The following is a 23759-nucleotide window of genomic DNA, read 5'->3' on the forward strand; positions in this document are numbered from 1 at the left end:
GAGAAGTCTCCATGTGTTCTTTGTTCTGTTTCTTTCATAAGGAAACTAGCTGCAAGTTAGCCAAGTGGTTTCACTGTCTTTGGTCTGTGAACAACCTGCTCTCCTTGTCAGCTCCCTGATAGTTGGAGCGCAGTAACAGCTCCCCATCCCCTCAGTGATACCCAAGGAGCTATTTCAAAACTTGAATGCAGGCAAAGACCTACATAGATGCAAATTAGCAGGGAGCAAGATTTTTCTCTGAGAAACACCACCACCATGGTTCAATGATCCAATGGCCAACGTGGACTGGTAGAGTCATTCCAGTACCCAGGGTTTGCTGGGTTTGCTGGTCTGTGCAATGCTATGAATGCAAAACGCCGATCTACAACTGCCTGTGGCAATAAGATGCATTTTAATATCCAGCTTAATTTTAAGTTTTTCCGTTGGGGAAGAGAAAAAAGGGGCTCCCAGTTTGACAAATTTCATTTGGTTTTATATTATGCATGAATTCTATCAGTAGCTCTAGTTTCTTTTGCAAGTGGTGCTCTTGTAAGCTTTTTAAAAAATAAATTCAGAAAGAGATTCTATTATCACGCCGTGATTCATACTCCTTAAAGGCCTCCAAGCCACTCCTTTACCTGCAAGGCCCCTTCTAGGCAGATAGCCAGATCAGCTACTCTGCTCCCCACACACAGTACAGCCGAAAATAGTACCGACAAGCAGCTGCACAGATTTTTCTCAAAAGCAGCATGCCAATGATGAACCATCTCGGCTTCACAATCAGGAGCTGTTGTTTAATCAGAGCCATATTTATTAAAGTAAACATGTAAATAATCAGAAGCATTTCATTCAATCATAAGGATTTGTCGCATTCATTAAGCTGTGCACTCATCAGCCTGGAAATGGTATAGGTTGGGGTTCACCTCTCACAAGGAAAGCGACTGTTCAGAAAATAGAATTTAGTCAGGTATTCGATCTGTGTCCAACCTCCTCTGAGGAGTAATAAGGACTAGAGGCTTGGTTTGGAGATTTAGCGGCCTTGCCAAATAAGGACAACTCGGTTCCCAATCCCTAACCCTCCAGCTCCCCAAGGGGTTATCGTGATCTTTCTTAGTATATTAAGCAAAATGACAAATGCATTAAGGTGTGGGGGTGAGGTGAGCCTGTTAGAATTCCCTATCAGGCTAGTGAGGAAGCCAGATGTGAAAGCCTTTGGCCCGTTCATTACACACCTTTAGGCGCCAGGCAAAAACCAGGTCTTTGGTTGATCTGATTGACATCCTATGCCCTTTTAAAATGTGTTTTTATTGGCGGGGGCTATTGGGTTGTTGTTTTTATTTTTATTATGCATTTTGTGGTTTTATATCTTTTATATCTTGATTTTATTCTGTAAACCGCCCTGAGACTTCTGGGTATAGGTAAAGCTAAAGGGACCCCTGACCATTAGGTCCAGTCGTGGCCGACTCTGGGGTTGCGGCGCTCATCTCGCTTTATTGGCCGAGGGAGCCGGCGTACAGCTTCCGGGTCATGTGGCCAGCATGACTAAGCTGCTTCTGGCGAACCAGAGCAGCGCACAGAAACACCGTTTACCTTCCCTATTTATCTACTTGCACTTTGACGTGCTTTCAAACTGCTAGGTTGGCAGGAGCAGGGACCGAGCAACAGGAGCTCACCCCGCCGCGGGGATTTGAATCGCAAATCCTAGGCTCTGTGGTTTAATCCACAGTGCCACCCACGTCCCAATTCCGGGTATAGGGAGGTATATAAATTCAATAAATAATAATAATGATGATGATGGCATGACCCACACGTTGCACGTGTGACGTTGCATGTGTGTAACGTTGGGCCCCCTCAGTATTGGGTACAAGACGGTGCCACTGCCTGCCACTCATTTTTATTCACTCAGTCTTTTCTGGACTCAGCAAATGAGTCAGGTGACTGAGTTAGTCACTCCCAAGGGAGCGGGGTCCCAGGTCATCACTCCAGGATATGAAGAGAAGCAGTAGAAATCCTACTTACATTTTGAACATGCTGGAAGTTTCTCCTGGATGACCGCTTTGCGGTATCTAAATCTACCTAGAATGCCCACTTAACCTTCACCCCAACCCCTAATCCTACCTCTACCCCCTAATCCTAAATCTCTTGTCTAAAACAACCATACACAAAATAGACACACAAAGTATATAAAAAGAAAAGCGTACACAATGAAGGTTTGCATTGGAAAAAAACAAATAAAATAAAATAAAAGAAAGACTAAAATAAATACAGAAGCAGAAAATAAAGAATGAAATAAATACAGAAGTAAAAAAAAGAAGAAGTAAAAAGTAGACCCAAATAGAACTCTCTAATCTCTCCTCCACTCCATCACCTCCTGACTCCCTCTGGCTAACCCACACTGGATATCTGTGGTTGGTGGTTTTTAAGCCAGAAGCAAGAGATGTCACTAAGGAAGGTGGGATGCTGTTACCTTGGCAACCCACCTACCTTGACACTGGGGCAGTATTGCTCCTCCTGAGTCGTGATTATTCTTCAGGACTTTGAGGCGTCTGCTCAGAGGGGAATCTCCTCTCCTGTCAAGAGGTTTCTTCCTGTGCCTGCCTGTCTTCTCATCAGGTCCATTCTTCCGCTTCTTTATTTCCCCAGCAAAATCTTAATTGCTGCCGGATTGATTCTTGCACTAGGGGGAATACCATTTATTTTGAAATTATAATTAGATATCTAGTCCTCTTACGGTCTGCAGGTAAGCAGTCTTTGTTGGAAGCTAAGTATAGATAGGTTTTGCAAGTCGTGAAAAGGCAAACGTCCTCAGAGATTTCTCGCGACTTTAATTAGACATGACCTTATCCGGCTAGAAAAGGATGCTTCTCAGTCTAAGCTAGAATATTATTTGGGTGGCTTTAGGGAGGTTCAGGAGTTTGCATTTTGGCATTCTTCATGTATTTCAAGAATTTCAGGAAATGTATTATTAGTAGTAATAGAGTTCTTCTTCCTCAGATGACAGCAGTCAACTTATGAGAGCCAGCCTCTGAAATATGGTGATGATGATGATGTCACCTTTCACAAACACACAAGAACATACCATCCAACATTTCTCTGGTGAACATAGGGACATGTGAAGACCCCGTGACCACACAGTTCCCTAGGGAGTGAATAACCAGACAAGACAACAGCATATAGATTTATGGGTTCAAATAGGCCACACCTTAAATGGTTACTGATATGAATGGTTTGGCGCAGATACTGGGTGAAGCCAAATTATTCCATTCTGCTAAATCAAATAAGTGTTGGAAATGTAAAGAGAAAGAAGGTTCCTTTTATCATACGTGGTGGTCTTGCAGTAAGGTTAAGGCTTCCTGGGAAATGATTTACAATGAAATGAAAAAGATGTTCAAAATAACATTTGTAAAAAAAACCCCAGAAGCCTTTCTCTTGGGAATTATAGGGACAGAACTACCTAAATTGTATAGAAACTTATCCATGTATGCTACTACAGTGGCAAGATTGTTATTTGCCCAAAAATGGAAAGAAGAAGAAGTCTCAGCAAAGGAAGAATGGATACAAAAACTTACGGAATATGCAGAAATGGCAAAACTTACCGGAAGAATAAGAAATCAAGATAACAAACTTTTTATAAAAGAGTGGAAATGCTTTATTGAATATGTACAGATAAATTGTATACAGATAAAAACACTGGCAGGATTATTGTAATAACCTGCAATTACATAAGAGTATATATTTAAAGAAGATAAAGAAATGAGCAAGTTAAGTAAATTTGGATATGCAGAAGATATTAAAAATAAATTTAAGGAAGCGCAGAAAGAGGGGAAAGTCAAGTTTTAAAATGTCAAAATTGTGGTAAAATCAGTGAAATGTATATATCTTAAAAGTATAAATAAAAAATATTTTAAAAACCAAAAAAACACAAATTATTCCACTCCAGCTCATCTGCCGACAGTGCATCTAAGGGTAAACTACATCTTGAGGGGGGCCTATGACCTACATCAAATAGGGGTACCCCTGGTAGGTTCCTGTTGCAGGAGTGCTATGGCCCTAGCCCCCACCTGGGTGTCGGACAGAAGCCACTTTTCCTGGATGCTTTTAACAAGATAGCCTTCACCAAGGAGGGGCAGGCAAAAACTACAACCTCCCCTCCAGCCAAGACCTAGGTGTACCCAAAAGGTTTTAAGATTTATACAGTTCTCCAAACACTTGACTACCCACAGATCTTAGATGATTGAGATATATGATTGGTCCTGAATGGGGTAACTGTGCCCCTGAAGGATCAGGTGTGCAGCCTAGAAGTCATTTTGGACTCACGGCTGTCCATGGAGGTGCAGGTCAATTGTGTCCAGGGCAGCTGTCTACCAGCTCCATCTGGTACGCTGGCTGAGACCCTACCTGCCCACAGACTGTCTCGCCAGAGTGGTGCATGCTCTGGTTATCTCCCGCTTGGACTACTGCAATGCGCTCTACATGGGGCTACCTTTGAGGGTGACCCAGAAACTACAACCAATCCAGAATGCGGCTGCTAGACTGGGGACTGGGAGTGGCCTTCAGGACCATATAACACTGACATTGAAGGATCTACATTGGCTCTCAATGCGTTTCTGAGCACAATTCAAAGAGTTGGTGCTGACCTTTAAAGCCCTAAACGGCTTTGGCCCTGTATACATGAAGGAGCATCTCCACCCCAATCGTTCAGCCCAGACACTGAGGTCCATGTCCGAGGGCCTTCTGATGGTTCCCTCACTGCGAGAAGTGAGGTTACAGGGAACCAGGCAGACGACCTTCTTGGTAGTGGCACCCACCCTGTGGAACACCCTCCCTTCAGATATAAAGGAAATAAGCAACTATCTGACTTTTAAAAGATTTAGAAGTTTAGGGATGTTTTTAATGTTTGATGTTTTGATATGTTTTAATATACAGTGGTGCCTCGCAAGACGAAAAGAATCCATTCTGTGATTCTCTTTGTCTAGCGGTTTTTTTCATCTTGCGAAGCAAGCCCATTGAAGGATTAGCGGATTAGCGCTATTAGCGCTATTAGCGGCTTTTAGCGGCTTATCTGCTGATCGGATCATCTGATAAGCGGCTTAGCGCTATTAGCGGCTTTTAGCTGCTTTTAGCGGCTTATCTGCTGATCGGATCAGCTGATAAGCGGTTTAGCGGCTTAGAAAAGGGGGGGGAGGGAAAAAAAACCAGCAGGAACTCGCAAGACATTGTCTTCTTGCGAAGAAAGCCCATAGGAGATTCGTTTTGCGAAGCACCTCCAAAACGGAAAACTCTTTCGTCTAGCGAGTTTTCCGTCTTGCGAGGCATTCGTCTTGCAGAGCACCACTGTATGCTGTAAGCTGCCCAGAGTGGCTGGGGAAACCCAGCCAGATGGGTGGGATATAATAATAAGAATGCTTTATTGTGTTTTTTATATTCTGCTGGGAGCTCTCCAGAGTGGCTGGGGAAACCAAGCAGTCAGATGGGTAGCATACAAAAAATATAATCATCATGAGGCCCAGACAGATGGGGGGCCATATGGGCCATTTGGCACAGGCCTCCAGTTCCAAAGGGGGCCTTGGTCAGCATATTCAAAATCACATGGGATGCACTGGGGCAAACGCGGAGGCGCAAAAGCGGGGGTTCAAGCCTTGAAAATTATTTGTCAGCATAACTTTTGTAAAATTATTTATATGCTTACTTACAGTGGTGCCTCGCAAGACGAAAAGAATCCGTTCTGTGATTCTCTTCGTCTAGCGGTTTTTTCGTCTTGCGAAGCAAGCCCATTGACGGATTAGCGGAATAGCGCTATTAGCGCTATTAGTGGCTTTTAGCGGCATATCTGCTGATCGGATCAGCTGATAAGTGGCTTAGCGGCTTAGAAAAAGGGGGGGGGAACCAGCAGGAACTCGTAAGACATTGTCGTCTTGCGAAGCAAGCCCATAGGAAATTAGTTTTGCGAAGCACCTCCAAAACGGAAAACTCTTTCGTCTAGCGAGTTTTCCGTCTTGCGAGGCATTCGTCTTGCGGGGCACCACTGTATTTATAAGACTTCAGTTACCCCCAAGGTAAAAAAGGGGGGCACATTATCTACCTGGCCCAGGCCTCTACCTGGCTCTGCAAGGCCCTGATCATCATTACAGTGGTACCTCGAGTTAAGAACTTAATTTGTTCTGGAGGTCCATTCTTAACCTGAAACTGTTCTTAATCTGAAGACCACTTTAGCTAATGAGGGCTCCCACCCCGCCACCGTGTGATTTCTGCTCTCAACCTGAAGCAAAGTTCTTAACCCGAGGTACTATTTCTGGGTTAGCGGAGTCTGTAACCTGAAGCGTTTGTAACCTGAAGCGTCTGTAACCTGAGGTACCACTGTCTTATTATAAAAGGTAGTGGGTGAAGGCAGGTAAATTGAATTTTTCTGCAGATGCTGACTCAGGATCCTGGTGAAGGAAAAGGTAAATAACCCCTGACAGTTAAGTCCAGTCATGAACGACTCTGGGGTTGTGGAGCTCATCTCGCTTTACTGGTAGGTAGGAGTTAAGGGCTCTCCTTGGCTACTCCACACTTCTCAGATGCTGCCGAGAGCCATCCCTGGCAAGTCTGAATCTGTTTCCTCGCCGGTTGCTGCTGGCAAGATAAATGCTTAGCAAGAGAAATGTAGTTCCTGGAACTTCCGGTCAGCGCCAACAATTAATGGCGGATTTCCCTCCGAGCTCTGGAGGGAATCTGCTCCGCGAGTTCGGGTCTTGCCGCTACAGCAAAGCGGGGACCCCAAAAAATCACAGGCGGTGAAGCCTGTGAGCGAGGAGACTCGATGGGCACCTTTACGCCCCCCCCAAAACCGGGAAGGAGCCTTTTTAAAGGCTTCCGATTGGCACCGGGTGAGTGGCGCGGTGCTGAGAGTCATCACCCGGTCCGTGGAGCGAAGCCACGTCGCCATTATTGGAGAGTGCTGATTTCTTCCTGAGAATTGGATTTAAAAGCAACTACCCGTGAGTAGGGTTTAATGACTTAATTGGACTTGGAACAAATTTAAAAGAAATCGGGCACTGAAACGGGAAAGGTATAAAAGGAAGTCTGCCTTTTCCAGTTTGCAGACAGATCAAAGCAAAGAGACTGTAAAGCTGTAACTTTGGAAGGGTTACCCTTTGAAAACAAGTAAACTCAACATCAAAAAAAGGCAACCCCCCTCCTGCTTGCAGGAACGGAGGGGGAGGAAGATTTATTTTATATACCTGCTTGAAAAAGAAAGAATGAAAATCTACCTGCTGTCTTAAACCCTGGGAACGGACTGCCTTGACAGGGAAGCCGACAGAGGGCTGTCAAATTTGTTACCCACCTTGGAAGAATGGCAGATGAAGGTGATAGACTATATGGGACTGGCAGAAATGACTGGCAGAATCCGAGACCAGGGAAAAGAGAAGGCGGAAGAAGATTGGAAGAAATTTAAGAATTATCTTAAGAAACATTGTAAAATTAATGAGTGTTAGAATGATGCGGTTTTAGAAATTAAGTGGATTACAGCTGTAAAGATTAAGTTAAAAGAAAAGAAAGGTTAATAATTACATAAAATTAAGGGTGAGGATTTCCTGAACTGAATATTTGAAATTGGAATGCAGAAAGGGAAGGTATGAGGAGGTCGGTGAAGTAAGTTTTAAGAAAATAAGGATTTGAAATTATACTTGTTTTTTTCTTGTTTGTGTTTGTTTGTATTGTTGTGTTTATATAATTTGTGAAACTTTAATAAATATCTTTTTTTTAAAAAGAGAGAAATGTAGAAGATTCTTTTCCGGATGAGCAAGGACTTGTGCTCGTTTTCTTGTCTAGTAGCAAAGAAATTCCAGAGGAGACGGCTGTTCACACAGTTACGAACCAAAGGCCCGTTCAGACCAGCCTTCTGTGCTCCACATTGCTCAGTCGGATGCCTCTGGCTGCATTTGAGAGGCACCTGAGGCAGCACAGACCAACTCCCTGGTTGGATCAGGTGCCATTTGGCTCCTCCTCTCCCCAAACTCCATAAAGAGCCATTCTACTTGGCTGCTGCAGAGGGAGAGGTGAATATGTGAAGTCCCACCTCTCCATTGCCCTGGCTAAGCCCAACAACCAATTAGCTCAGAGGTGAATTTAGGGCAGCACAACAGGTTCTGCCGCAATGGGCGCCAACTATGACATAGTGCAGGCATGTCCAACAGGTAGATCACAGTCTACTGGTAGATCGTGGGGGGTGTTCCTGGTAGATCCTGGTTGATCTCCGGTCCCTCAGCAATCTTCTTACAAAAAAGCAGATCACTGCCAGTCTTTTTACGACAATGGGTAGATCACTGCCAGTTTTTTAATCTTGTAAGTAGATCACAGTCTATTGGTTGTTGGACGTCCCTGACATAGTGAATTGAGCAGAACAGAAGGAGAAGAGGTGGGCCACACAAATTTTGGCCGCACAAAAGGCGCCGCTGAAATTTGAAAGACCAAAATTAGCCTCTCCTCTCCCAGAACTATGTCTTGCACTGATGTTTATGTTGCCTTTGTTCCATATGATGTGAGAGCTGGCACCTGTATGGGCAATGTATCCGGAAGATAAATTGTATATTGTTATAAGAATTTTAAGATCTTATATATGTAATAACTGTTCATAAATGTACCAAGCAAACACGTACATAAATATATAAACCACATGTCTGGAGTAGCACAGGATGGCAAACTGAATGGCCCTGTTTTGTTCTGCCTGAGAAATATAATCCTGGCAAAATCGACTTACTTCAATCTCACTACCATATAGAGAATGAAATGAAAATAGTTCCCTTTCTATGAGCTCCTAGGCAGAGACAACACCACTGTCATGTGCCAGCAACTGTGAACACATAGCATTAGACCACCTGTTGAGAATGGTGGAAAACTCACTCATGTTCCTGCCAGCGTCTGGCTGTTCCTGTACACTTACTTGAAAAATATGTAAGTGTATGAAATACATGTACAATTGTTTTGCAAACTCCCTAAGGGATCCTGCCAACAATATTTGGTTTTTAAATTTCGGGGAAACGAGCTAATTGATCAAGGGGAATTGTATCTCTATTCTTCCAATTCATCGGTATCAATCTCTTGGCCACCATTAGGGCTCATAGAATCCATTTCTGCTGTCCTGTTGTCAACTTCCATACAATGGGTATGTAGTTCAAGAGCATATTCACCTCTGAAAATCTTACATTTTCCTGTAGTGTCTTGTTTGTATAGCCCAGCACTTTCTCCCAAGACTTAGTAAGGAATCTCAACTTAGGCCACTGCAATGTGCTCTACATGGGGCTACCTTTGAAGGTGACTCGGAAACTACAATTAAACCAGAATGTGGCAGCTAGACTGGTGACTGGGAGTAGCCTCCTGGACCATGTAACATCAGTCCTGAAAGACCTACATTGGCTCCCTGTACGTTTCCGAGCACAATTCAAAGTGTTGGTGCTGACCTTTAAAGCCCTAAATGGCCTCGGCCCAGTATACCTGAAGGAGCGTCTCCTCCCCCATCGTTCAGCCCAGACACTGAGGTCCAGCTCCGAGGGCCTTCTGGTGGTTTGCTGGCTGAGACCCTACCTGCCCACAGACTGTCTTTCCAGAGTGGTGCATGCTCTGGTTATCTCCCTCTTGAACTACTGCAATGTGTTCTATGTGAGGCTACCTTTAAAGGTGACCCAGAAACTACAACTAATCTAGAATGTGACTGCTAGACTGGGTTGTGGCCTTTGGGACCATATAACAATGATCTTAAAGGATCTACATTGGCTGGCTCCCAGTACGTTTCTGAGCACAATTCAAAGTGTTGGTGCTGACTTTAAAGCCCTAAATGGCCTTGGCCCAGTATACCTGAAGGAGCGTCTCCTCCCCCATCGTTCAGCCCGGACACTGAGGTCCAGCTCTGAAAGCCTTCTGGCGGTTCCCTCACTGCGAGAAGTGAAGTTACAGGGAACCAGGCAGAGGGCCTTCTCAGTAGTGGCACCTGCCCTGTGGAATGCCTCCCACCAGAGATCATGGAAATAAACAACTATTTCACTTTTAGAAGACATCTGAAGGCAGCCCTGTTTAGGGTTGTTTTTAATGCTTGATGTTTTATTCTGTTTAATATTCTGTTGGGAGCCGCCCAGAGTGGCTGGGGAAACCCAGTCAGATGGGCAGGGTCTAAACCACTTAGTTTTGGGCTTGCTGATCAGAAGGTTAGCTGTTCGAACCCCCGCAATGGGGTGAGCTCCCGTTGCTTGGTCCCAGCTCCTGCCCACCTAGCAGTTCGAAAGCACGTCAAAAAGTGCAAGTAGATAAATAGGTACTGCTCCGGCGGGAAGGTAAACGGCGTTTCCGTGCGCTGCTCTGGTTTGCCAGAAGCAGCTTAGTCATGCTGGCCAAATGACCCGGAAGCTGTCTGCAGACAAACTCCGGCTCCCTTGACCTATAGAGCGAGATGAGCGCGCAACCCCAGAGTCGTCCGCGACCGGACCTAATGGTCAGGGGTACCTTTACCTTATTATTATTAAGCATCCATGGAAGGCATAGTTAGTAGTTGCATGGAGGTATCTAAACCCAGATTATGAGGACTGAGTTTGGTGTTTCCCAAACCCACAGGTGGACCTTGGGCCATTTTCAGGAGGAACTCAGTACCAACTTCTTGCAGGTTGAGTAAAAGGTGGCCAGGAGATATAATGGACCATGTTGTTGATGGGGAGAAGGCTGTTGAAATTGTTGGAGTGTGCTGCCCATTGCCCAGGAATTGTCCTGAGTGCTGCAGAGCTTTTTCTTTGAGCTTGCTGAACTTCCCTGTTCTCTATTCGTCCCTTTGTCCCTTGTTTATTATTGAATGGTGCCCAGCCTATCAAAACCAGGGGGGCAATCCATGCTGATAGCGGTGATGACCTCTGATTATTTGGTCGGTGAGCTTGCCTATCGCTCCTGTGACATCAGCCATGCTCGGACCTGACAGAGTCATCCTTTAATATCCAGTTTTAATTTGGATTCCCAATGCTTGTGACTCCCCACCCACCCCACTCCCAGTCTGTGTGCACAAGCTCCGCTCAGAGAGAAGCAGATTTTAGAAGGATTTGCTGTAACAAGGACACTTGATCCTTTCAACAAGCAGCATTTACGGAACACGACTCAAATGCACGGTTAGGTGTCCCATCGCATTGGCCTTTCTTTCCATAAATAAAACAGGAGCTTAGTATTGATCAAGCAAACAGTGCTATAGACTTTTCACAGAAACACCTGTTTAAAAGCATTCTCCCACTACTTGAATAGGAAAAACTGCCCATTCATTTAGTAAAATATGTTGTTGATGTTGTTGTTTAGGTGTTTAGTCGTGTCCGACTCTTCGTGACCCCATGGACCAGAGCATGCCAGGCACTGTCTTCCACTGCCTCCCGCAGTTTGGTCAAACTCATGCTGGTAGCTTCGAGAACACTGTCCAACCATCTCGTCCTCTGTCGTCCCCTTCTCCTTGTGCCCTCCATCTTTCCCAGCATCAGGGTTTTTTTCCAGGGAGTCTTCTCTTCTCATGAGGTGGCCAAAGTATTGGAGCCTCAGCTTCACGATCTGTCCTTCCAGTGAGCACTCAGGGCTGATTTCTTTCAGAATGGATAGGTTTGATCTTCTTGCAGTCCATGGGACTCTCAAGAGTCTCCTCCAGCACCAGAATTCAAAAGCATCAATTCTTCGGCGATCAGCCTTCTTTATGGTCCAGCTCTCACTTCCATACATCACTACTGGGAAAGCCATGGCTTTAACTATATGGACCTTTGTTGGCAAGGCGATATCTCTGCTTTTTAAGATGCTGTCTAGGTTTGTCATCGCCTTTCTCCCAAGGAGCAGGCGTCTTTTAATTTTGTGACTGCTGTCACCATCTGCAGTGATCATGGAGCCCAAGAAAGTAAAATCTCTCACTGCCTCCATTTCTTCCCCTTCTATTTGCCAGGAGGTGATGGGACCAGTGGCCATGATCTTCGTTTTTTTGATGTTTAGCTTCAGACCATATTTCTTTCACCCTCATAAAAAAGTTCTTTAATTCCTCCTCACTTTCTGCCATCAAGGTTGTGTCATCTGCATATCTGAGGTTTAGTAAAATATATTCTGTGCTAAACTGTGGTGTGTTAGCAGAGATACGCATTAAGGCTAATTCAATCTTTTGGGAATTATAGGGACATAACTGCCTAAAACTGTATAGAAATTTATTTATGTATACTACTATAGCAGCAAGAATGATGCTTGTCCAAAAATTGGAAAGAACCAGAAATCCCAGTAAAGGAAGAATGGATACAAAAACTTATGGAATATGCAGAAATGAAGAAACTTACCAGAAGAATAAAAAATCAAGATAACCAACTTTTATAAACAAATGGAAATAGTTTATTGAATATTTACAGATAAATTGGAAACAGATAAAAACATTAGTGGGATTAATGTAATTTGCAGTTTTATAAGAGTATATATTTACAGTAGATAAAGAAATGAGCAAGTTAAATGAATTGGGATATGCAGAAAATTGGGGGGGATGAATTTAAGGAAGCACAGAAAGAGGGGGAAGCAAGTCAAATTTTGAAATGTTAAATTGATTGTAAAACTAATGAAATATATAAATTTGAAAATATAAACAAAAAACAAAAAAAGACTGATTCAGTCTACTAACTTCCTTCTAAATACCGTATTTTTCGCTCTATAACACGCACCCGACCATAACACGCATGTAGTTTTTAGAGGAGGAAAATCCGTAGGCATGCCACCCATAGGCATTTCCTCCATAACACGCACAGACATATCCCCTTACTTTCTAGGAGGAAAAAAGTGAGTGTTATGGTGCAAAAAATACAGTATATCTCATTTATTGAGCAGTAGGCCTTTCTCAGCCTAGAGCTCACGATTTTCATAACATATTGCTGGGGAAAGTTTATTATACGGCCCACCTTGACCCCCAACATTTTAAATTAGTGAACCATGCTAAAAGAAAATTTGAGATCTTCATAATTTCGAATGATTGGTTCATAGTGACACCTCACTGGGGGTTTTTTGGGTTTTTTTTTTAAGTCTAATTGCTGAATATTTTTACCTCATAAACAGTATATGAAATTCGCTTCTGTCAAGTCAAACCGTTGCTTTTGAATGATTTCCTTGTCAGGTATTCATTAAAGAGGGGTTCTCATCAAACTGATAGTCACTAATGTAATGAAAACATCCACGGTGGGTTGCAGATCATTGCATTTCTTGATTGCTATAGTACATTGAAGCTACTAGTACAAAACCATCCTCTTATAAAGCAGGTGTAGCAAGGAGAAAATCATGCCACATTGTGCTTAAGCAGCTAAAAAAAGGTAAAGGACTACTGGACAGTTAAGTCCAGTCAAAGGCGGAAGGGTGGATCCACGGAAGGGTGGATGGGAAGTCAAAGGAGTTGGAAATCCGGCAGTGTCCTTTTCTTATTTTCTTCTTTTTAAATATATTTTTCTTAAAGATTTCTTAGTTTACAAAAATACGTGCCTTGTCTCTTTTTTCAAACTGTGAATTCTACAGATCAGTTTCATTTGTTGTGAGACGCTAGTGTTGCATACTGTAAAGGGAATTGGGGTTGCTCGTGCGTAAAGGATGCTGAAGTTCTAGGCAACGTTCCCTGGCTAAACCTTTCCCTGGCTGGACAGCCTTTACTCCGTGGCTGTGTCAGTCACTGGCAGAATCCATCAGTGGGCGTTTCCTGAACTTCTTCCAACATAAAAACTCCTTGACACCAAGTCTCCGCCTAGACTCCCTGCGCAGAAGTCTCCTGCGCAGAGTGGGCGTGGCCAGCGGAGGTCCTGGACTCTCCCCGCTGGTCTCTGTGGAAGAGTCCTGGAGCCCTCCCTCCGAAGTCCTTCCCTGCTCCCCTTCCTCCCAGGTGTCATGCTGATTTCCTTCCCCAAGGGAAGTGTTTTCTCTCCCTCTGCTGGTCCCTTCTCCCGCATCGTCGGAGAGCCTTACCTCCACTCTTGGCTCCGATGGCAGTTCCCTGACACATACGGTTAAAGAAAAAGAAGGAAACTTCTACCATATGTGGTGGACTTGCAGTAAAGTAAAAATCTTCTGGGATTTGATATATAATGAGTTAAAGAAAATGTACCAAAGTACATTCGTTAAAAAACCAGAAGCATTTTTACTGGATATAGTAGGGGAAGAAATACCTAGGAGAGACCAAAAATCATTGATGTATGCAACTACTGCAGCAAGGACTTTGATAGCCCAAAAATGGAAGCAACAGGGATTATCAACTATTGAAGAGTAGCAGACGAAGATGATAGAATATGCAGAACTGGTGAAGCTGACCGGGAAAATCCGAAACCAGCAAAATCAAGCTTTCCAAAAAGACTGAGGTAAATTTATACAATATCTGAAGGGCAATTGTAAACAACTAACAACACTAGCAGGACTTATTTAAGAGCTTGTAAGATTGAAGACGCGGGTGGCGCTGTGGTGTAAACCTCTGAGCCTTGGGCTTGCTGATCGGAAGTTCGGCAGTTTGAATCCCCGCGACGGGGTAAGCTCCCATTGCTCGGTCCCTGCTCCTGCCAACCTAGCAGTTTGAAAGCACGTCAAAGTGCAAGTTCATAAATAGGTACCACTCCGGTGGGAAGGTAAACGGCGTTTCCGTGCGCTGCTCTGGTTTGCCAGAAGCGGCTTAGTCATGCTGGCCACATGACCCAGAAAAACTGTCTGCGGACAAACGTCGGCTCTCGTGGCCAGTAAAGCGAGATGTGCACTGCAACCCCAGAGTCGTTCGTGACTGGACTTAACTATACCTGAAGGAGCGTCTCCACCCCCATCGTTCTGCCCGGACACTGAGGTCCAGCGCCGAGGGCCTTCTGGCGGTTCCCTCATTATGAGAAGCGAAGCTACAGGGAACCAGGCAGAGGGCCTTTTTGGTGGTGGCGCCCGCCCTGTGGAATGCCCTCCCATTGGATGTCAAGGTGATGGACAACTACCTGACATTCAGAAGACATCTTAAGGCGGCCCTATTCAGGGAAGCTTTTAATGTATGATATTTTAGTGTTTTTTGGTTTCTGTGGAAGCCGCCCAGAGTGGCTGGGGAAACACAGCCAGATGGGTGGGGTACAAATAATAAATTATTATTATTATTATTATTATTATTATTATTATTATTATTATTATTATTATTATCAGGGGTCCTTTACCTTTACCTTTTAAGGTTGAAGAATCTACCTTTTTAGATTTATTTAAAATGTGACAAATGGAATGGAAGTACGGTGGTACCTTGGGTTACATATGCTTCAGGTTGCATAGGCTTCAGGTTACAGACTCCGCTAACCCAGAAATAGTACCTCGGGTTAAGAACTTTGCTTCAGGATGAGAACAGAAATTGCGTGGCGGCAGCGGGAGGCCCCATTAGCTAAAATGGTCTTCAGGTTAAGAACAGTTTCAGGTTAAGTATGGACCTCCGGAACGAATTAAGTACTTAACTTGAGGTACCACTGTAAGGTAAATAGGAAAAAGTATAAATGCGATGATTTAGTAAGAATTTAAGGTAACCATGAGGCGGGAAGGGAGGGAAGTCGTCCAGCTCATGTGAGGAAGAATTTATGTGTGTGTGTGGGGGGTTGTATTTATCTATTAAAAATGAAACTTAATAAATATTATTATTATTATTATTTTAAAAAGTGTTGGATACAGTGTATCTGAAGAAGTGTGCATGCACACGAAAGCTCATACCAAGAACTAACTTAGTTGGTCTTTAAGGTGCTACTGGAAGGAATTTTTTTATGTTGGATACAGTGTTAGGTTAGGAAGAAAAGCGGGGGAAAGAGGGGGAGCGGGGAATGGCAAGTGGGGTGGCAATCTTCAGTTCTTCTACTTAGTGTGCTCTTCTATCGTTGCATCGGCACAAACATCTCAGCTTGCCAGTGTCACGGAGCAGACAGGTCTTTCACAGGTCAGGGAGACAGAGAGAGAAGCCAGGCTATCTTGCAGTGAAGCTTCTTTATTCAGCAAAGAAAGCCAAAATTACAAGGAGGCTCCTAAAGGAAAACCCATCGAGTGAACGCAGATGCTCAAACTGTTGTGCGGCCCCTGCTTCACTCTCTAGCCCTCTGCGTCAGGCCCTTCCCTCTGTGACTGTTTACTACAGCGAGTCACTGCAGTGGCGTAGCGTGGGTTGTCAGCACCCGGGGCAAGGCAAGTAATTTGCGCCCCCTAACCCGTGGATTTGCGCCCCCTATCCCTAACCCCCAGATGTTGCGCCTGGTGCGGCCGGCCCCCCCCCCCGCACCCCCATGCTACGCCACTGAGTCACTGCACACGGGCTCTGATGGCACGATCTGTGGCTGCAAAAATAAAAAGTACCGATCATGTGAGCAGAGACTCAATGTGTATATCACCCTGTGCAGGCAGGAGCAGGATCCCAAATATAGGGAGAAATTTATGGTGGGGGTCGACATGTACTACCCTAACCCTTCCCATCCAACAGCACTATAAATATTTTTTCCCCATTCCTAATTCGGATTTTGGTTGCCTTTCGCTTTTTCCTAGGTGTAATGTAAGAGAAGACAAGAAACAATGGTAAGAGAAGACAAGAAAGAGGCCTTACCTGTTCATAAGTCCATCCTTGACATTCTGTCATTGCAAATCTGAATAATACATGCCAAACCACAAAATCTATTAACATTCAATTGCTGGCTTTGAGTCCTGTGTCTCTTGTTCCTTCCTCTCTGCTGGATCTCTCTGCACATCTCCAGGGCTCCTCTCTGCGTTTGGCTAGGAGGACGGAGATATCGAATAGAGAAGAGAAGAGGCAGAATGTAAAAGACAGAGGAAAAACAATTATTACATCCTAGAAAGGAACGGGGCAGAAATTCAGCTTGGCTTAGGCCAAGTTTTGCATCAAACCTACCTAATTCCCGAAACGTCTTGAAACGAAATGTGAACTGAAACAGAGCTAGCCTTCGAAATCGATGCTTCTTTGAATTTTGTGGTGCAGTCCTCTAACCAAAAATGTGCCAAAAACAAAACCACCATATGTTGGGGGGAAACATAGAAAATATTTATATGTTTAGGCAAAATTGCATGTGAAAATTGTATTAGGAGATATGAGCAATAAAATGCTGGCTGGGGGGAAAAAGCCCTGCTATTAGGGAGGAATGCAACACTGAGCATGCTTTGTGGAGAAAATGTTCTCATGCAGGAAACTCTTATACAGTCATACCTTGGATCTCGAATGCCTTGGTTCAGATGTTTTGGTTCCTGAACGCCGCAAACCTGGAAGTAACTGTTCCGGTTTGCGAACTATTTTTGGAAGCCAAACATCCGACGGGGCTTCCGCAGCTTCCGATTGGCTGCAGGCACTTCCTGCAGCCAATCAGAAGCCGTGCTTTGGTTTCTGAACGTTTTGAAAGTCAAACAGACTTCTGGAACGGATTCCGTTTGACTTTCAAGGCTCGACTGTACTCTAAAGAAGGGTGCTGCAATACCCCTGCATGCCATTGGGTGGCATCTGTGAACAGCATACCTACTTTGCATGAGACTACTATTCCATGATACTGATGGAAGGTGGCTAAACATTAAACTGCACTGTAGTGGCTGTTTTAAAGGGGTGGGGGGGTTGCCTGGTGACAAGCTGTTCATCACCACCCACCTTAATTCATGTCTGAGGGTGCAGAGTGAATTATAGAATAATAGAATCGTAGAGGTGGAAGGGACCCCGAGGGTCATCTAGTCCAACCCCCTGCGATGCAGGAATCTCAAGTAAATTGTACGTGACAGCTGGCCATCCAGCCTCTGCTTAAAAACCTCCATGGAAGGAGAGTCCACCACCAATCCAATGGGACTCAAACCCTCAGCAAGTCAGGGACTTCACCTGAATGGAAAGACAGGCTCTGGTGGATTGAGCAGACGAGATCAATAGTGGGTCCAACGGTCAAGAAGGTGTTTTCTGCACATGCTGTAGAGCAGGGGTCAGCAAATTGTTTTAGCAGCGGGCCGGTCTACTGTCCCTCAGACCTTGTGGTGGGCCGGGGAAGTGGCACCGGGGGGTGGTGGAGCTGGAAGAAGAGGTGAGGGGGGCAAGTAGTCCTCCTCCCCACCCCCCAGCCAAAGCCCCATCCGTTGCGCTTACCTTCCCAGTGTTAGGATATTGAGTTTCCGTTCCACCTTTAGAACAGGCATGTGGAGTTGTTGCATGTCACATGTCTGTTTACTTCCAGCACAGTCTGCTGGGAACGTCCGTTGTATATACCGTATTTTTCCGTTGTATATACCGTATTTTTCACTCTATAGGACTCACTTTTCCCCCTCCAAAAATTAAGGGGAAATGTGTGTGCATCCTATAGAGTGAATGCAGGCTGCGCAGCTAAGCCCAAAGCCAGAACAGGGAGACGGAGTGCTGCACAGTGCTCCATCTCGCTGTTCTAGTGCAAAGCCTCCGGAGGGCAGTGGGATGAAGGCTGTCCCTGAAGCCAGAACGTTTTGCCCTGCTTTCCTTTGGACCACATCAGTGAGGCTGAGAGGGAGGTCTCGTTATCTGGGCAGACCAGATCACACTTCCCGGGCTTGCGCCTTGGAGAATTCACTTTGGTGGTGTTTGACTTCACCACCGCACTCCGAGCAGCAGTAGGTTTCAGGCAGAATGGTTCATCTTCTTTCTTTATCATTGTGAACATAAACAGCCTCGAATATCTGACTTGAAAGGGGGCTGTGGGTGTAATCTGACTTCAGGTCCCATGCCAGAAAACCGAAGGTGTGTTGCGTATGTGTTACAAACAACGCAGGAACAGAAGTTATGGGAGTCTATTCAATGCCTGTATGACTTCTCATCTTCAAGAAGTCACTTAAGCACTGCTAGCTGAATTACGGTATTCTCTGTTGATTTTCTGTGGTGCTCTGCTGCCATACAGTGGAGGAATAATGAAACTCTTGTCTCCTTGTGTGTGTGTCCCCCCCCCCACATGAAACTCCATTGCATTGTTTCCTATCCACAACTTGCATTAGGGAGCTATGGGTGTGGGAAAATGTTTAAAGAGAATACAGAACACATCACCTTCTTTCTGTTGCAGATGAAACATCCCCTCAAAATGGGGTGGTTATTTTCCTGTCCTTAAGCATGTCTTTAGAGGCCACTTCCATGAGCTAAACCTCGTGTTAAGGATTGTCACAGTGCCCCTGTGTGCTTCTTAGTAACTGGAAAAACACAGGAACCCAACTCATTGGTTTCCCCATATTCCTACCCCCAGCCCTGTATCTAAAACTCAACTTTAAAATAAGTAATTTGGCATGTGCTTTTGGTCTCTGTACTAATTTGCCTGGGGAAGCTTTGTTCCATTCCAAGATGGAACCCATGCCCTTGGCATGCCAAAGCATGCTTCGTACTTTGATAAAAGTACGAAGGGACCCTTGACCATTAGGTAAAGGGACCCCTGACCATTAGGTCCAGTCATGACCAACTCTGGGGTTGCGGCACTCATCTCGCTTTATTGGCCGAGGGAGCCGGCGTACAGCATCTGGGTCATGTGGCCAGCATGACTAAGCCGCTTCTGAAGAACCAGAGCAGCGCATGGAAACGACGTTTACCTTCCCGCCAGAGCGGTACCTATTTATTTACTTGCACTTCATGCTTTCGAACTGCTAGGTGGGCAGGAGCAGGGACTAAGCAACGGGAGCTCACCCCATTGCGGGGATTTGAAGTCCTAGGCTCTGTGGTTTAACCCACAGCACCACCCGTGTCCCTATTTTGATACTTCGATACTTTGATACTTTAGACTTTGATACTTACGTAGGTCTAAATGGCCTATGGTCCATCTTTTCTAATGTGTGTGGGATAACCAGCTTCATATAACCAACATGCTTAAGGCTAATTAATGCATGAAGGTGTTAATACTATAGAGTAAGCAGTCCTGCCAGGCTTGGCTATGTCCACTTCCCCTCCTCTGTGAAGGAACTAGGTAATCAAGCTTTTGTCCCGTCCTGTCCCCCCCGTCCCCCCCCCCCGTTTGAGATGCTCAGTGTATGAAGAGGTTGTATGAAGAGGTTTGAAATGGTTGCTCCAGCTAAATTTTACTGCCTGTGCAATTATCCTGAAGCACATGAATCTGACCTTTGAAGAGTTTGTAAGTAAACCATTTTTTAAACTTACCAAATGTGCCATCTTTTCCTATGCTGGAGGAAGAGGGAAACTCTGAAAAGAATTTTTTTAAGGGGGCATTTTGGAACTCACTCACATTTTAAAGGTTTCACAGCCTATAGTTCCATGCTTTACTTTGCTGCATATTTTCCGTTTTTAAATCTCTGTTGGGGATCTCTCACCAAAGAGTACTTTCCCCAAACTTGGATTTTGGCATCCAGGAATTATTTCTTTTCTTTTTCTTTTTTTCTTTTTTTGCACAAACAACATGCGCTTGCTGAGTTTTACCTGTGTGGCTTTGTTCTGCTATCCAAAACTGTCATTGTTGTCTTAATCTGTATTTATTCTTTGATGTGTAAGCCACCTTGAAAATATTTTTTTCTTAAAGAGTGGGAGCATTTCAGGGCACTTTCTGTGCTGACTTTTAAATGGCAGCTGAAAACTTTTTTTTTTATTCTGCCAGGCCCATGCAGGCAATTAAGAGTACATTTCCCCACAAAGGTCTGTTGATATTTGCTTTTAATTTATTTTGCTTTTAACTTCTTCTTAAACTTTTTATGGTTTCATTCTTTGGTTTTACGTTTTTATATCGTTGTAAACCACTGTGATATAGTTTTATGATATAGCAGTATATAAATATTTTTTAATGACTAAATAATAAATAATATCAGTTCTTAGAAGGCATCACTGGTGTGAGAGTTGGCACTTAATTTGAGTTGCAGCTCTTGAAAGCTCAGTGCCAGAACCAGATTTCAAAGTTAAGGCTCTATCCAGGAAAAATCTGGTATTGGGGCGGGGAGGAATACATGGTACCCTTTAAGATGTGCATGCAATATTGTGTATGTGTGTGTGTGTGTGTGTGTGTGTGTGTGTGTTCTTCCCGGTCCTATGTAGGTCACTACAGCTGATCTCAGGTCCGGGGGGTGGGAATCTTTACTATTTTCTCAAAAATTGAATTTAATCCCAGATGATCTATTTACTACTGTATAATATGAAAACATGTTATTAGAGAACACTAGGCAGATTAACTAGAAGGTCAAAGCAGGACATGGACCGAAAATCCTTGTGCTCTGCTTCTCACTCGCTCTTTTCCCTAAAGTAGATGTTGCGTGGCAAACCAACGCTGTGTCATTTAAAAAAATGGAAATAACTGAGTGTGGTGTGAATTTGAGCTGAGGAATTGCAGGGGGGAGTGTGCCTGAGCTATTACTAGTTACTGTCTCTAGCCCCATGAGGAAAAGATGCTGAGAGATAGCTTCTGAGCTAATAATAATTTTAAAAAATAGTCAGAGGGGAACAGGTTAAGCACCTCTCTCCTGTGTGTTTCTGATCAAGTTCATAGTCACCAAGGTGGCACTTCATTTTTTTTTTAAAGCAATCCTGTCAGAAGACTGCCTGATGGAACTTTTGCAGAGGGAGGGGGAGAGAGGTAGGGAACTGGTCAGGAGACTATATGATGAGAAAGTGTGGTTTGTTGAACCTGACCGATGTTGGTTTCTATTTCCCTCACTGAGCAGCAACTGCAGTCACAAGACATTGTTTTGCATTCCACAGAGTTGCTGTTGGATTCCCACGGGAATGGGAGACTGGATGTGACGTACACTGGTTTCCTGTTTTTCAGTGTTCTCTCAGTTTCTTTGTTAGAGAGACAGGTTGCTTCTCTGCTCTCACAGAGGCAAGATGCATGTTTGTATTCTCTCAGCATAGAGTGGAAATAAAGTTAAGAATGTGGCACATACTGCTTATCCTTCTGCTGTGCGGGCTACTCTGCTTGGGCTCAAGATAAGATAAGCCTGTATCAGCTTCAGATTTTTGGTTATGGGCCCAGATAAATGGAATCGGAATGCCAGCAGAGGAACAGAGAGATGGAATGGTCTTATCTGCTCTGCGCGTCAAGAAGATTGATGAGAGGTATGTGCTCATTGCTCCGGGCAGCCTGCCAGCTCCTAATTAATGGCTTTATGGCTGGACTTTGAACCTTTAAAGCCGTTTGCAGTGGCACAGGCTAAAAGGCTTGAAAACCGAAAGTACTTTTAAAAGTGCTTTTGGAATGAAGCAGCTGTATACAGACGCAGCTTGTTTAAAGCAGCAATGGTGGCTAATGCAAGACCGGCTGATGCTTTTGGGATTCCAAAGCTCAATAAGAAGAATTACGTGAACAGGGTGCTGTACACAGAGGCTCTTCCACGAAAAGAGGGTCTGTTTACTGTTATTACAGATGCCCCCCCCCAGCTCCATTGACAGATGAATGGAGAGCTAAGGATTCAAAAGCAAGGGGAACTCTTACATTGATAGTCTCCCCATAAGAGCTCTGTCTGTTGCGTAATAAGACCTCAGCCAGAGAGATTTGGGACGCTTTAAGAGATTCTCATTTGAGAACAGAAGCTGGTGCTTCTTTGTTATACTATGCCAAGCTGCATGATATGGCACTTGCTGAAGGTGCAGATGTTTGTACACATCTGATGGAGATGCAGAATCTGAGACATGAGCTGCAACAGAGAGGACTCACCTTTCCAGAGGCTGTGTATTCCTTCATGATACTACATTCTTTGGGTTCAAGTTGGGAATCCGTTGCCACTCAGATTGCTGTTCAGCCAACTGCTCAGCTCACGGTAGCCCATTTACTGCCGTTGTTCTGAATGAAGCAGACAGGTGAGGTGCTAGCTGCATGGGTAAGGGGGAGTCTTCACAGACGTCATCCCAGAATGCAGTGGAACCACCAGATGGTGCCAAAGCTTTGAAGGCAGTGAAATGCTACTCGTGTGAACGTCTAGGCCATATGAAGAGGGAATGCAGATTTCCCAAGGCCAAGACAGAGCAGCACAGCGAAAGCTCAACACGTGGAAAAGGCAAAGGCAAAGTTCCGGTGTCCAGGACAACGCAGCACAAGGCAATGGTCTCACGCTTCACTCCAAAGGTTGCAAAGGTCCAGAAGACGTCTAGATCTTTCTTCGTGGTGGATTCGGGCGCAACGCACCACTTATGCAATGACAAGCGACTGTTCATGTCTTTTACACCGCAGGAAGGTGCGATTCACCAGGCAGATGACCACACGATCCCCAGTCAAGGCTACGGAACTGTTGTTCTTCACAGTTTGGACTTATCGATACAAGATGTTCTCTACGTTCCAGGTGCTGCACACAATCTACTCAGTGTTGCACAGCTGAATGAACGGAAAATTGACGTTTCCTTCAAGAACAAGAAGTGCACCATCACAAAGAAAAACAATTATGTATTGCATGCTGAATATGTTGATCGTTTGTTTGTTTTGTATTATGATGATGTTGTGCAGCATGAAACTTGTTGCATTAAAACTGCAGAGTTTTGAAAAATTAAAAAACAGAGTGCGAGACTGGCTCCATTATTATCAAATAATGGAGGCATGTAATTTGGACAAAAAACTAGGTTTCCAGGTGGAAAAATCAAAATTGGAAACAGAATTGTTAGACCCCAAAGTTAAGAATTTGTCAAGAATGTATAACTTGCTGTTGAAATGGAATACTCAGGATGAAACGGTGAAATCTGCCATGATTAAATGGGCACAAGATGTTGGACATAACATTAAGATGGCTGACTGGGAACTGTTATGGACCACAGGTATGAGGTTTACGGCATGTAATGCCTTAAAAGAGAATCTAATGAAAATGATTTATAGGTGGTACATAACACCAGTCAAGCT

Source organism: Podarcis vaucheri, assembly GCF_965113315.1.
Source record: "Podarcis vaucheri genome assembly, chromosome: 1".
In the NCBI taxonomy this organism is placed as follows: domain Eukaryota; kingdom Metazoa; phylum Chordata; class Lepidosauria; order Squamata; family Lacertidae; genus Podarcis; species Podarcis vaucheri.